Below are 12283 nucleotides of genomic sequence, written 5' to 3'. Positions count from 1 at the left end.
TTTGTGTGCATTTCCATACCTTCCTGAGTAACATTTGCTCGTATCCCTTTGACTTACTGAAAACCATATATGGAGTTGTTTCTGTCTTACATTGATATGTTAACCCATTGTCTTTGTTGTGTGTCAAGCGTGATATATACTCTGCCTTTCTTTGACTAAATCAGAGATCTTGTCATTTGAACTTTGTGTATCTTTGTGTTATTTGTCAAATTCTCCCAAGCTTGGTGTGGGAAGTGTATGGACAAAGTTTAATAATAAACCAAACTCAAACAGAAAATAAAACGCACAAACGGACCACAAAATGCACATGCGTCTCGCTCTCGATCCCTCCCTGGTGCTTCCAGCCACTCTTTATCTTTCTCTCTCCCACTGATTAACCCAATCAGTGCCAGGTGTGCATCCCCACAACCTGGCTTCTCCTTCCTCCTCATCACAGTCCGCCACCACGAAATTCAGGCCCCTGGCCTAACCCACACCCCCTACCACCCATTCAGGAGGTCGGCCCCTCATCCTGGGAGCGAAAGGAGAGACGAAGGGAGGAAGTGGTGAGAGAGAAGGAGCGAGCAGGAGAGAGAACCAGAGCAAAAGAGAGGGGAGAGAAAAACCACTTCAGTCCCCCGACAATCTGTCATCTGGTTTTCAGCCAGCTGGGAAGCGATTCCCCACAATGCAAGGCACTGGACTTCCGAGCAGGCGGCTGTGGCTCCTCCCCTTTTCAGATGGACAGCAGCCACATCTCTGCTTCACCGGTGGACGGCAGCAGATCCTCTATCCCCTGGCTAATGGCAAGCACTCTTCTCCTTTTCAGGCAGATGGCGGTGACTCCTCTGTCCTAATCGGCAACCGCTCCAGCACCACCACCTCCTCTGCGTCACGATCCACCCACAGCGACAAGAACTCTCCAACAGCACATCCCTCATCCTTCCCAGGTTTCGGCACCAGTGTAACAAACTTTAAAGTTTGTTAAAAGAGGAGGCAGGAACCGGCTGAACTTAAACAAAGTTTAATTTTAAACAGAACTCGAACATAACAGAACCACAAACGGAACACAAAGTGCACATGCGTGTGTGTGTCTCTCTCTCTCATTCTCACTGCTGCCTCCAGCTGTTCCTTTATCTCTTGCTCTCCCACTGATTAGCCAAATCAATGCCAGGTGTGCATCCTCACAACCTGGTTGTTCCCTCCTCCCCTCACAAAGTCCCTCCTCACCAAATATGCTGTTTCACTTAGAAAAACATCACATTCCATTAGAAATTCTGTTTAATGTTGTCTTACATGCCAGTATCTTTAAGAAATGAGAACATTATGTTTACAAGTGGTGTAGCATTGCTACCTGACAGCTCCAGGGTCCCTAGTTCGATCCTGAGCTTGATTTAATGTCTGTGAGGTGTTCTTCATGTGTCCTCATGGGTTTCCTCCAGACCAAATTTCCTCCAAATGTGAATGTGTGTGGATATGTGTATGCAATGGACTGGAATTCCATTCAGAGTGCATTGCTAAAATCTTGCCACAAGCAAAAAGTCCCACTAGTGAGACAAAAACAAACATCATACATACCTGATATGCGTCAATGCATGAAATTTATGACAACTAGCTGCACACACCTGAAACAAGGTATTATTTCTTTAAATTGTATTAGAAATTAGATCAAATGCCAGATTAGAGTCGTCATAAAATGTTGGCAATCATAGTAAATGACCCCAAGCATACACTGTCAATGTTTGATAAAAGCCTCAGAATTTCCTATTGGTATAAACAGGGTTCATAAAGCAGGAAAGTGTGACATAGCCATATGACACTTTCTAGGTAGTTAATTCAACTTGACAGCTCCTTTCGAAATCCACTCTCTCTGGAATAGGGCTGCAACATCAAATGGATCATTATGTCATCACTGGTGCAAATGTGTTGTATGGGAGAAGGTAAATCAGGCTTTCAGCATGGCTATTTTATAGGTGAATTGAAGAAAATCTTCCTGCAGACATGATGATTACTAACATGGGTAGATTGACATAAAAACATCAGCTATAAGAACTAGGACAAGTCTATTCAAACGCTACAGAGGTCTTGGCGAGCAGTTCTGCAGCAGTATACCCTCAAATAAAGGTTATACAACCAAATTCTTTAGCACTCATTTTGGCATTTGAATTAAAGCAACATAATGTAACATTTTCATTCGGAATATTCCCCATTTCATCACTTGGATAGGCACGGGTGTGCTTCGCTATTATAAATAATATCTGAAAAATCTATGCCGTGCATAGGTCACAGAGTCAGTTAAGACAGCGCTTGCTGACATTTAGTTGCACTGATAAATACCATGACATTTTACAAGATGGCCTTCGCTTAAAAGAAGACCCCCAATGAGGAAGTGTATCAATTTAGCCATCATCACATACTCAGCGTGAAGCAAACTCAAATATGTTTCTGTATCCTGTTATTTACCCATTCAGCAGTGTGTTCCCACCAATTACAGACAAATCAGGCAACACGCAATGACTTGAAAGGCAGACTTTACCTCTACCTTCAGTGCTTTGATCAAGTAATGCCATTCAGCTTTTATCCAGTTTGGATTCACAAACAAGCCTCTAACCTTGTTCGCATATAAAAGCTTTGGCAGCATCTTTGTTCTGTCAATTTTTTAAAGGCTTGCTTAAAGGCTTGTGTCTTATTTAGTTGAAAGGCTATTAGAAAGCTGCAGACTTCTCTGTGATTTAGATCAGCCTGTGGTAGAGTACCTGCCAAGGAAATCAAAGTCAATATTACACCGCTTTAATGTTACTAGATATAATCATGTCAAGACCGAGAATTAAATAGGATGCCAGATGGTTACCAGTGTTGTGTAAATTACTCAAAAAAGTAATCCACTACAAATGACTAATTACTACTTCAAAATTGCAATTTGATTACATTACTGATTGCTGCATGTAATTACTTTACGTTCAAAACTTATCAAACCTACTCTACAAAAATACACTACAAAATGAAACTCGGTTCTTTCAGTAATTTTAGCGCACGTTCTCCGGTGATTCATTAAAGTGCATGCTCATTGCTCAACTCCTGTAAAATTTGCCTAAAACACCTATCCAAGGCATACGCAAAGTAAAATTAAAGCTGTTGTTGATGTGTGTTTTATATTTTATAGTTCAATTTAATGTTGTGCAACCTCTAGGAAATAAGTTAGTTCCTGTTATCACTTATGTCATAGCGGCTATAAAGAGTCACTTAATCACCAGCCTCTTTTTTTTTTTTTCTCAGCAGAAGTTTACAAAATTCAGCATAAATCATAAAGTCCTCTACCCTGAAGACTTTTCTGTGTTGGAAAACTTGAAGGAACAACTTTACCTCTGATTGTTACAAAATGCTGACACTGGAAACGCCTTCTAAAAAAGCTTAAACTTGTAATTTGCCTTGCAGCTGGAGCTTCTGTCAGAACTGCTGTTGATGATCCTTTACTTATCGACATTAATCTAGCAGCAAAAATGAACTGTATGAGTATAAATAAACTATTTAAAGTGTCATTCACTAATATTGGCACCCTTGGTAAATATGAGCAAAGAAAGCTGTGAGAAATTGTTTTATTGTTTAACATTTTGATCTTTTGTTTAAAAAAATCACAAAAATACTCTGCTCTCATGGATATCAAACAATTGCAAACACAACACAGTGTTTTTGTATATATTTTTTAGATTTTTGTTAAATATATGTGTGCAACAATTATTGGCACCCTTCTGAATTCATATGAGAAAAATATATTTGAAATATATTCCCGTTGATATTTTACTCTTCTTTTTTTTTAGCACACCTGTGTGACTAGGAACCGGAAATTGTTCTACATTGGTATAAAAATGAAGTAACACATTGGCCAAATTCCCTTAGTCATTCATAACAATGGTAAGACCAAGTAATATAGTTGTGATGTGCGACAAAACGTTGTTGAGCTTCATAAAATAGGAAGTGGCTATAAGAAAATAGTACAAGCATTGAAAATACCCATTTCAACCATCAGGGCAATTATTAAGAAGTTCCAGTCAAATGGAAATGTTATGCATGCAGCTGGAAGAGGATGGTTCAAGTGACCAAAAAATCTCACAGGATCACAGCTGGAGAATTGCAGATGTTAGTTGCGTCTTGGGGTCACAGAAAGTCTCCAAAACTACAATGCAAAGTCACCTACATCAAAACAAGCTGTTTGGAAGGGTTTCAAGAAAGCAGCCTCTACTCTCATCCAAAAACAAACTCAAGCGTCTTCAGTTTGCCAGACAGTACTGGAACTCAATGGGATCGGGTTCTATGGTCAGATCAAACTAAAATAGACCTTTTTGGCAATAATCACCAGAGGTGGTTTTGGTGCACACAGCGAGATAGCCATATGGAAAAGTACCTCATGCCCACGGTTAAATATGGTGGTGGTTGTTTAATGTTTAGGGGCTGTTTTTTTTTTTTGTTTTTTTTTTTTTGCCAGAGTACCTGGACATTTTGTTAGGATACATGGCATCATGGACTCTATCAAATATCAACAGATATTAAATGAAAGCCTGACTGCCTCTACCAGAAAGCATAAAATTGTCCGTGGTTGGATCTTCCAACAGGACAATCATGGCTGACCCTGTGCTCTGACGCCAACTTCCTAACAAGCTGGGATATGCAAAAAAGGAATTTCACCGTGCTATAACGTGTGTGTATATATATATATATATATATATATATATATATATATATATATATATATATATATATATATATATATATATATGACAAATAAAGGCTTCTTCTCCTAAATTATCCACCACATACATCAATATCAACACAAAAACGGTTGTGTTGCAATGGCCATCCCAGTCTCCTGACTTCAAATCCATAGAAAACCTGTGGGGTGAACTGAAGAGGAGAGTCCACCAGCAAGGACCTCGAAATTTGAAGGATCTGGAGAGATTCTGTGTGGAGGAATGGTCTCAGATCCCTTGCTATGTATTCTCCAACCTCATCAGGCATTATAGGAGAAGACTCAGAGCTGTTATCCTGGCAAAAGGGAGGTAGCACAAAGTATTGACTAAAAGGGTGCCAATAATTGTTGCACACCTATATTTAACAAAGATATATATATATATATTTTTTTTTATAAACCTGTGTTTTGTTTGCCATTGTTTGATATCCAAGAGAACAGAGTGTTTGTGTGATTTTTTTTTTTAAACAAAAGATCAAAAGGTTAAACAAAAGACCATTTTTCACAGCCTTCTTTACTCATATTTACCAAGGGTGCCAATATTAGTGAAAGGGACTGTATATATTAGACACATAAGGCAAATATATGCAATCAGATGAATTTATTCAAGCCATGAGAGCTTATTAGTTCTAATTGTACCACCCACAGACAGCAAACAAAAACACTCTGTTAAAATATTCATTCAAATAAGTTGTGTTAACAAAATAATCTTATAATTATTATTATTAACATTGCAGTTCAGTTGAGGTTGGCATTATTTATACTTGATTTCACATTATTAAGCTTGAGATTAAGAAATACATTAATGTGACCGGTATAATTAAAAAAATTGAAGTGGCCAGCCAATTAGATTTGTGACTATAAGAATTAAATAATAAATGTTTGAATTATAACAACTTTCATAGTACTTGACTGCGTTCTTCACCACAATTACATAAAAAAGGAAACATAGTTTTTTTTTGTTGTTGTTTTTTTTAAACACACACACACACACACACACACACACACACACACACACACACACACACACATTTAGAGGGAAACAGGTAGTCACTGCTGAGATTAATGGCTCGGCAGCTGGAAGGGAACTGTGATTTTCATGATTAGTGAGCTACTAATTCAATCAAATATATTTTAATTGTATTTATATGGTGCTGTTAACAACAGACACAGTCGCAAAGCAGCTTTCCAGAAAGGTACAAGCCATAGGTGACAGAGGCAAGGAAGCAGCCATAAAAAGAAAAGACAAAGATTATTAAATGTGTTGAAGAGATACACCATGTGCATATTGTAATTAGGAGCTGAGATTATGAAAAGTGCTGGTCTTAATCAAATAATTGGAGGAAGAAGATTTTCTTCTAACTATTTTTTTCTACCACATCACCTCTTTGACCAAAGATGATTCAGAACACGCATGATGTGGTGAGCCATACCAATTTAAGCTTTTGGCTCAAACTACCAGAATTAGTGGCGGAAAATAATCGTGAGTTGGAGCGATTTGGAGATGTAATTCTGAGCCAGAGCACTGCAGCCATCTTTAGTTACTGATTTATTTATTTATTTTCAAGGCATTCAGGCTTCAGTCCCATCTTTAGTGTGTGAAAGGCTCTGCAGGGGTTAGATTGGAAGATTGACTTGGTCAGTCAATATGTTCCTACTTTTTTATGTTCTCAAAGCACTTTGGTTGCCAGGACAGTGTGTTTTACTCATTGGAGATAAATATACCAGTTCTGGTTAGAGCTTTATCTATAACTACATCCAGCATATTTCACACACAAACAATTGTATGTTTATGGGGTTTTTTTCCCTCTCAACTTTTTATGTTGCAATTTCATGTTTGTCTCATTGCCCACATGGCTCTGAAGCAGAACAGATATTTTGGATTACTGTTATCTAAAACAGTGTATCAACATAGGCATTAAAAATATGTCTTAAAATGATTATTAACAGACTTTTCATGAGATTTAAGTGAAGAATAAAACTCTTCTGCGCATGCTGTTATAGGAACACAATCAGTGACCAGATGGTGTGATGCAGACTGCCACAAAGTTACTGTTACCACACCAAAGTTGAATTTTTTTGAATATGTCCTGAGGTGTTTTATTATTCATATACCACAATTATTTTCCAAGACTAGCAATTTTTGTATTTAATAATGAATGACCTGTACTTATTAATCCATTTGCATTTAATGTTGTGGAACATCCTTGAGACAAGTTAGTTTCTGTTATCACTTCCATTATAGCAGCTATAAACAGTCATTCCCTCACCAGCCCCCCCCCCCTCTCTCTCGCTCTCAAAGCTATTATCACGTTCCAGAGAAACAGAAAAGCCCTTCTATGCTGAAGTTTTTTCTTACCTCTTACCTCTGATTGTTACAAAACACGGAAACTGGAGACTCATTCCAAAAAATGTTAATCAAATGTCTCCATATTGAAAACCTCACTATATCAATGATTACACAAGGTTTTTAAAAAAAAAATCTGATTATGCATAACATACAAATCTATAGAAATAATAATAACCACATTAATAGGAACCTGTGGTTTGAATTACAGCTGGAACTACTTTTGAAAATCAATGGACACATTCCAACCATTCAAGTCCAAGAATTCAACAGCACTTTGATATTATGATTAAAATGTCAACTTTTAGCAAAGGAAAAACTAAAATGTCATTTATTGTAGTCAGTAAGTGTGAAACAACACCATCTAGGTTATCACATTAGAGAATTTGTCTTTCAATCAGCAGCCTAAATGATAGAAATCTAGCAGAGTAATGCTATACAAGACTGCATGAAAAAAACAATCAGGAATGAATTCCGCGCTGAAATGAGTTTTCATGGTGGGCAGAAGTGTATCATCTAATACCCGCTGTTGTATGTGCCATCTGTCAGGCAGCGCCATCCTGTTTCTGTTCATTTAATATGCTTCATCATCTACTTGACTTTAGATCATAGAGTCACTTTATATGTGCATTGCAACAAGCGGAGTGAAGTAGAAAGCCTTTGATGATCAGTGGTGTAATTAAAGATGTGATTAATTTAACAATTCTTTCAGAAGAGTAAGTGCTTTAGAGCTGCTCGACAAGTTCTGTTTTTGTTCACAGAGAATATGCTATTTTTCCCCCCACGATTTTTGTGGTTTTATGTAAAAGAGATCAATTAGCAGTCTAAAAAGCCCTCTTCCTTTTGCTCCTCCTAGCATGAGGTTGTCAGATGTTACGTGGGTTGAGAAAGGAAAAGAAAAAACTCTTTGTACATTTTAACCTTGTAACAAATCTATTTCTAATTTTTTTTATTTATTTATTTATTTTATTTTCAATGTGCATAGAAAGAGTGGGAACATCTTAGCTTTGAGAAATACTGTATATGTGTAGCACATTACAATACTATCTGCGGCTGTGGCTTAGGTGGGAGAGCGGGTTGTCCACTAATCATAGGGTTGGCGGTTCGATTCCCGGCCCACATGACTCCACATACTGAAGTGTCCTTGGGAAAGACGCTGAACCCCAAGTTGCTCCCGATGGCAAGTTAGCACCTTGCATGGCAGCCCTGCTACCGTTGGTGTGTGTGTGTGTGTGAATGGGTGAATGAGACACAGTGTATAGTGCTTTGGATAAAAGTGCTATATAAGTGCAGACCATTTACCTTAATATTCGTAATGAATGAGAAAAATGATGGGGGGAAAATTATGGGAATCTTAAAGCACTTTTATGTATCATGATTGATTGTTTTGTTTCCAATAGCGTACACATTGATTAATCTAGTACAAGCATGTGATCCTTTTCAAACATAATATTATAATTGATCCCCCTAGAAATATTTGGTACTATTGGACATGCTTCCATAAAAAAAATCTCTATGTGGAAGTCTGATTGCAACCTTTTGTTCTTCGTTGCAGAATCTTTTCAAATTCACAATGAAATTTGATCGAATTTCTCATGACTAATATGACAGTATGACTTCCTATACCACCATGTGTTGAAGGGTTTATTCCTCTTATACCACACATACTATATAACCAGTTGCTGCATTTAAAACATATCATTTTAGTCCAAAATGTGTTAATTCTTCATTAGAAATGTTTCACTGTTGTAGATTTAAATGTTTGCCACATCATAGTTTACTGTTTCCACAGGATGCAAAGTATAAAAGTTGAATGAAATGATTAAATTGCAGAGCTCTAACAACAAAGCAGTCAATTATGAAAGGAATAACCCAGGACAGACCATGCGGTTATGTATGAAAATAATGCACGCTGTGGGGGGTGTGATGCGGCATAACGCACAGCACATAACAGCACGGTCTGCAGCGTGTTATTCCATGTATAACACTTATTTGCCAGCGGTTACAATGTTTAATTTATTAAAGTATGAAATGTTGCACATTTCAACACTTTATAGTTAGATTTAATGTTGTGGAACTTCCAAGAGACAAGTTAGTTCCCGTTATCATTTATGTTATACCCGCAATAATCAGTCATTCCCTCACTGGCCTCTCTCTCTCTCCTTCTATCAAAAAACACAGCCTGTCATTTTACTGAGAAACCAGAAAGCATAAACTCTTCTGTCCTGAAGACTTTCCTGAAACCTTGACTGTTACAAAGTGTTTACAACAGAAACTCTCTCCATAAATGTTAAACAAATATTTCCAAATGAAACTTCATCACATCAATGATTATACATTTAACTTTGTTAAATAACAATATATATTTTTGATCTGTTTATTATTAGTCTTAGATTATATGGAGTGTCTGCAATACAAGTCCCTGTGTACGAGTTGTTACTATCGAAAGAATGACGCATTAGAACGTGTGCATTAATAATAACCATTCATGTTACAGCTGGAACTACTGTTCAAGCCATGCTGTTATGCCAAAATAATGCATGCCTTCTGACCAGTCAAAGTTGACCATTCATATTTAAATAAATTTTAAAAAATTAATTTTGAAAAATATGCACTCGTTTTCCCTATTACAGAATGGCCATACTAGTTTGAGCTGACAGAACGTTTACCGTAACTCAAATAACCACTCTTTACAGCAATAGTGAGCAGAAAAGCATATCAGAACCAACACCATGCTGAACATTGGATTGGATTGGATACAGCAGCAAGAATTTGAGGCTACAGCAGGCACAGGCTCAACAAACCTGGACAGTTGAAAATTGGAAAAATGTTGCCTGGTCTTTTTCCAATCTTAAACTGTCCAGTGTAGGTGATTCTGTGTCCATTATAGCCTCAGATTCCCATGCTTGGCTGACAAGAGAGGAACTCAATGTGGTCTTCTGCTGCTGCAGTCCATCTGCCGCAAGGTTCGGAGTCTTATGCATTCGGAGATTCTTTTCTGCTCACCACAGTTGTAAAGAGTGGCTATTTGAGTTACTCTAGGCTTCCCGTCAGTTCAAAACAGTCTGACCATTCTCCACTGACCTCTCTCATCAATTTCTGCCCACAGAACTGCTGCTCACTGGATATTTTTGGTTTGCACCATTTTTTGTGAGATCACTTATTTTTTTCCAATTCTGATATTTGATGAGAACATTAACTGAAGCTCTTGACCTGCATTTGTATTATTATTTATCTGCATTTATCTGCTGCCACATAATTGTATAAGAGCATAATTGGGCAGGGGAACAGGCGTTCCAGGTGTGGCTGATGAGTGTAGAGGTACAAGGAATGTTGTGTGAATAATTTAAAAAAAGAATAAATAATAGAACTCTATATTATAAGCATGGTATTAGCAGTGAGTAGTGATTTATGCAGTGAACAGTAAAATAAATCTATGCATAGTGATATATGTAAACACTTAGGTGGGCATGTAAAGTGTTGAGTGCAGTAGTGTAGTGCAGTCTAAGCACTACAGTACAAAGATAATACGGAATGTGCAATATGCAGTTAATGTCCAGCTAGTGCATTTTATGCTTATTCAGCAGTGTTTGGTACTATTAGACATTCTTTTTCTTCAAAAATAAAAAAATTAAAACGCATAAGCCTATGTGAAGGTATGATTCTGTGTTTCTATGTTTTGCCAATTGATGCAGAATTCTTAAAAGAGAATTCACAATGCACAGAAGAATTGATTACATTTCTCATGGCCAAAGACTTCCTTCTCATAATAGTTTCACATTGCAGAGGTTTTTTTGGTTTGTTTGTTTTTTCGATGCATAGCTGCACAAGAAGAATGTTATTTCAGACCCTTTCTCTTGGGTCGCTTATCATCGATGCATAATGTAGGCTTTATGTAAGGTGTTAAAATTTGTCCTCCTAAAGCTCTTATCATGGTGCAAGAAAAAAAACCCTGACTGCACAATCAGAGAGGAGTTAAACATAAGGTTATTCCATGGCAGAACAAACAGTAATCGTAACAAGATCATGATCTGCAATGGGCAGACGTCATGCTGCGCCATGCTGCACTCACACTGCTTTCAACAAGGAAATGTATTAAGACAATCAGGCTTTGGCTGTTTACATCTCAAAGTTGTCCAGATTAGCGAAGACAGGCTATAATTTCCCATGGCTCTTGTAATCTTTTTGTGATCAGTCAGAAGTGTAGTAGACAGCAGTGTGGGAGCAAGAGGACAGTGATGAAAGATACAAGTGAATTTATCTGAGCCTTTGCTTCAACAAATCAAATGTTAGTAAAGAATGAATCAAATATTTTGAGTCAAACTAAATCTCTACTTCCCTGATTAAAAAAGAAAAAAAAGAAAAAGTGAATTACCCTGAAGTTTTGCAGGGGTGAAGCACGTGCTTAAAATTGTTAAACAATAACAATATAGTGTCTTATACCACAGCACTTGAATCTGATTGGTTAAGTGTTGATTTATTTTCTATAACACCAGCTCTGACTACATCTGCTCGATTTCTGGCCTCAAAGCGAATCACAGGTTTATATTAATGTGCTCCTTCTCATACGTTATTATTTCTATAGTAACAACTATGGACTTCTATAGCGGACATTCTATGTAACAACAAATAGTAAACAGACTGTTTATAGCTGCTGTAATGTAAGCTTCACTGTCTGTATCACGCCGCTCATCTGTGTTCGCCACATAAAGTTCCACTTCCTAGATCAAAACGGTTACTACAGTATAGTTAGCGACATCATCAGCAGACATGGACTTTTTAGGAATATATCTTTTGGTGTTAAATATGAAAGCTTATCAGATGAATATGAAAAGGAAAGATATGCAAATTTCACTAGAAGCACCTTTAATGGGAGGGTACAAATCAGCGTGAGCCAGTGAGCTATTAAGTGAGTGTGGCTTCTTCTGGATCTGTTTCCTTTAGCAGAGCAAACAGAACATATGGCCATATTGTCTTTGAAATGTCATTTACTCAATATTTATTGTTTATTTTTGTTGTTTATGTAAGTGTTGTATAAAAGAAATAGCACACAAGCAAGAGTGTGGTTATAGTGATTATTGGCAGGGCTCTGACCTACAGTGAAATCACAGCCATACCGATATTTTCATTTTTCAGAAAGAATTTCAATGGGCATCTCTCTCTCTCTCTCTCTCTCTCTCTCTCTCTCTCTCATATAAGTTTACATACACGTT

This window comes from Ictalurus punctatus, chromosome 18 (genome assembly GCF_001660625.3).
Source record: "Ictalurus punctatus breed USDA103 chromosome 18, Coco_2.0, whole genome shotgun sequence".
Taxonomy (NCBI): Eukaryota; Metazoa; Chordata; class Actinopteri; order Siluriformes; family Ictaluridae; genus Ictalurus; species Ictalurus punctatus.
The sequence above is the reverse complement of the archived record's forward strand: the minus strand, read 5'-3'. Positions refer to the sequence as shown.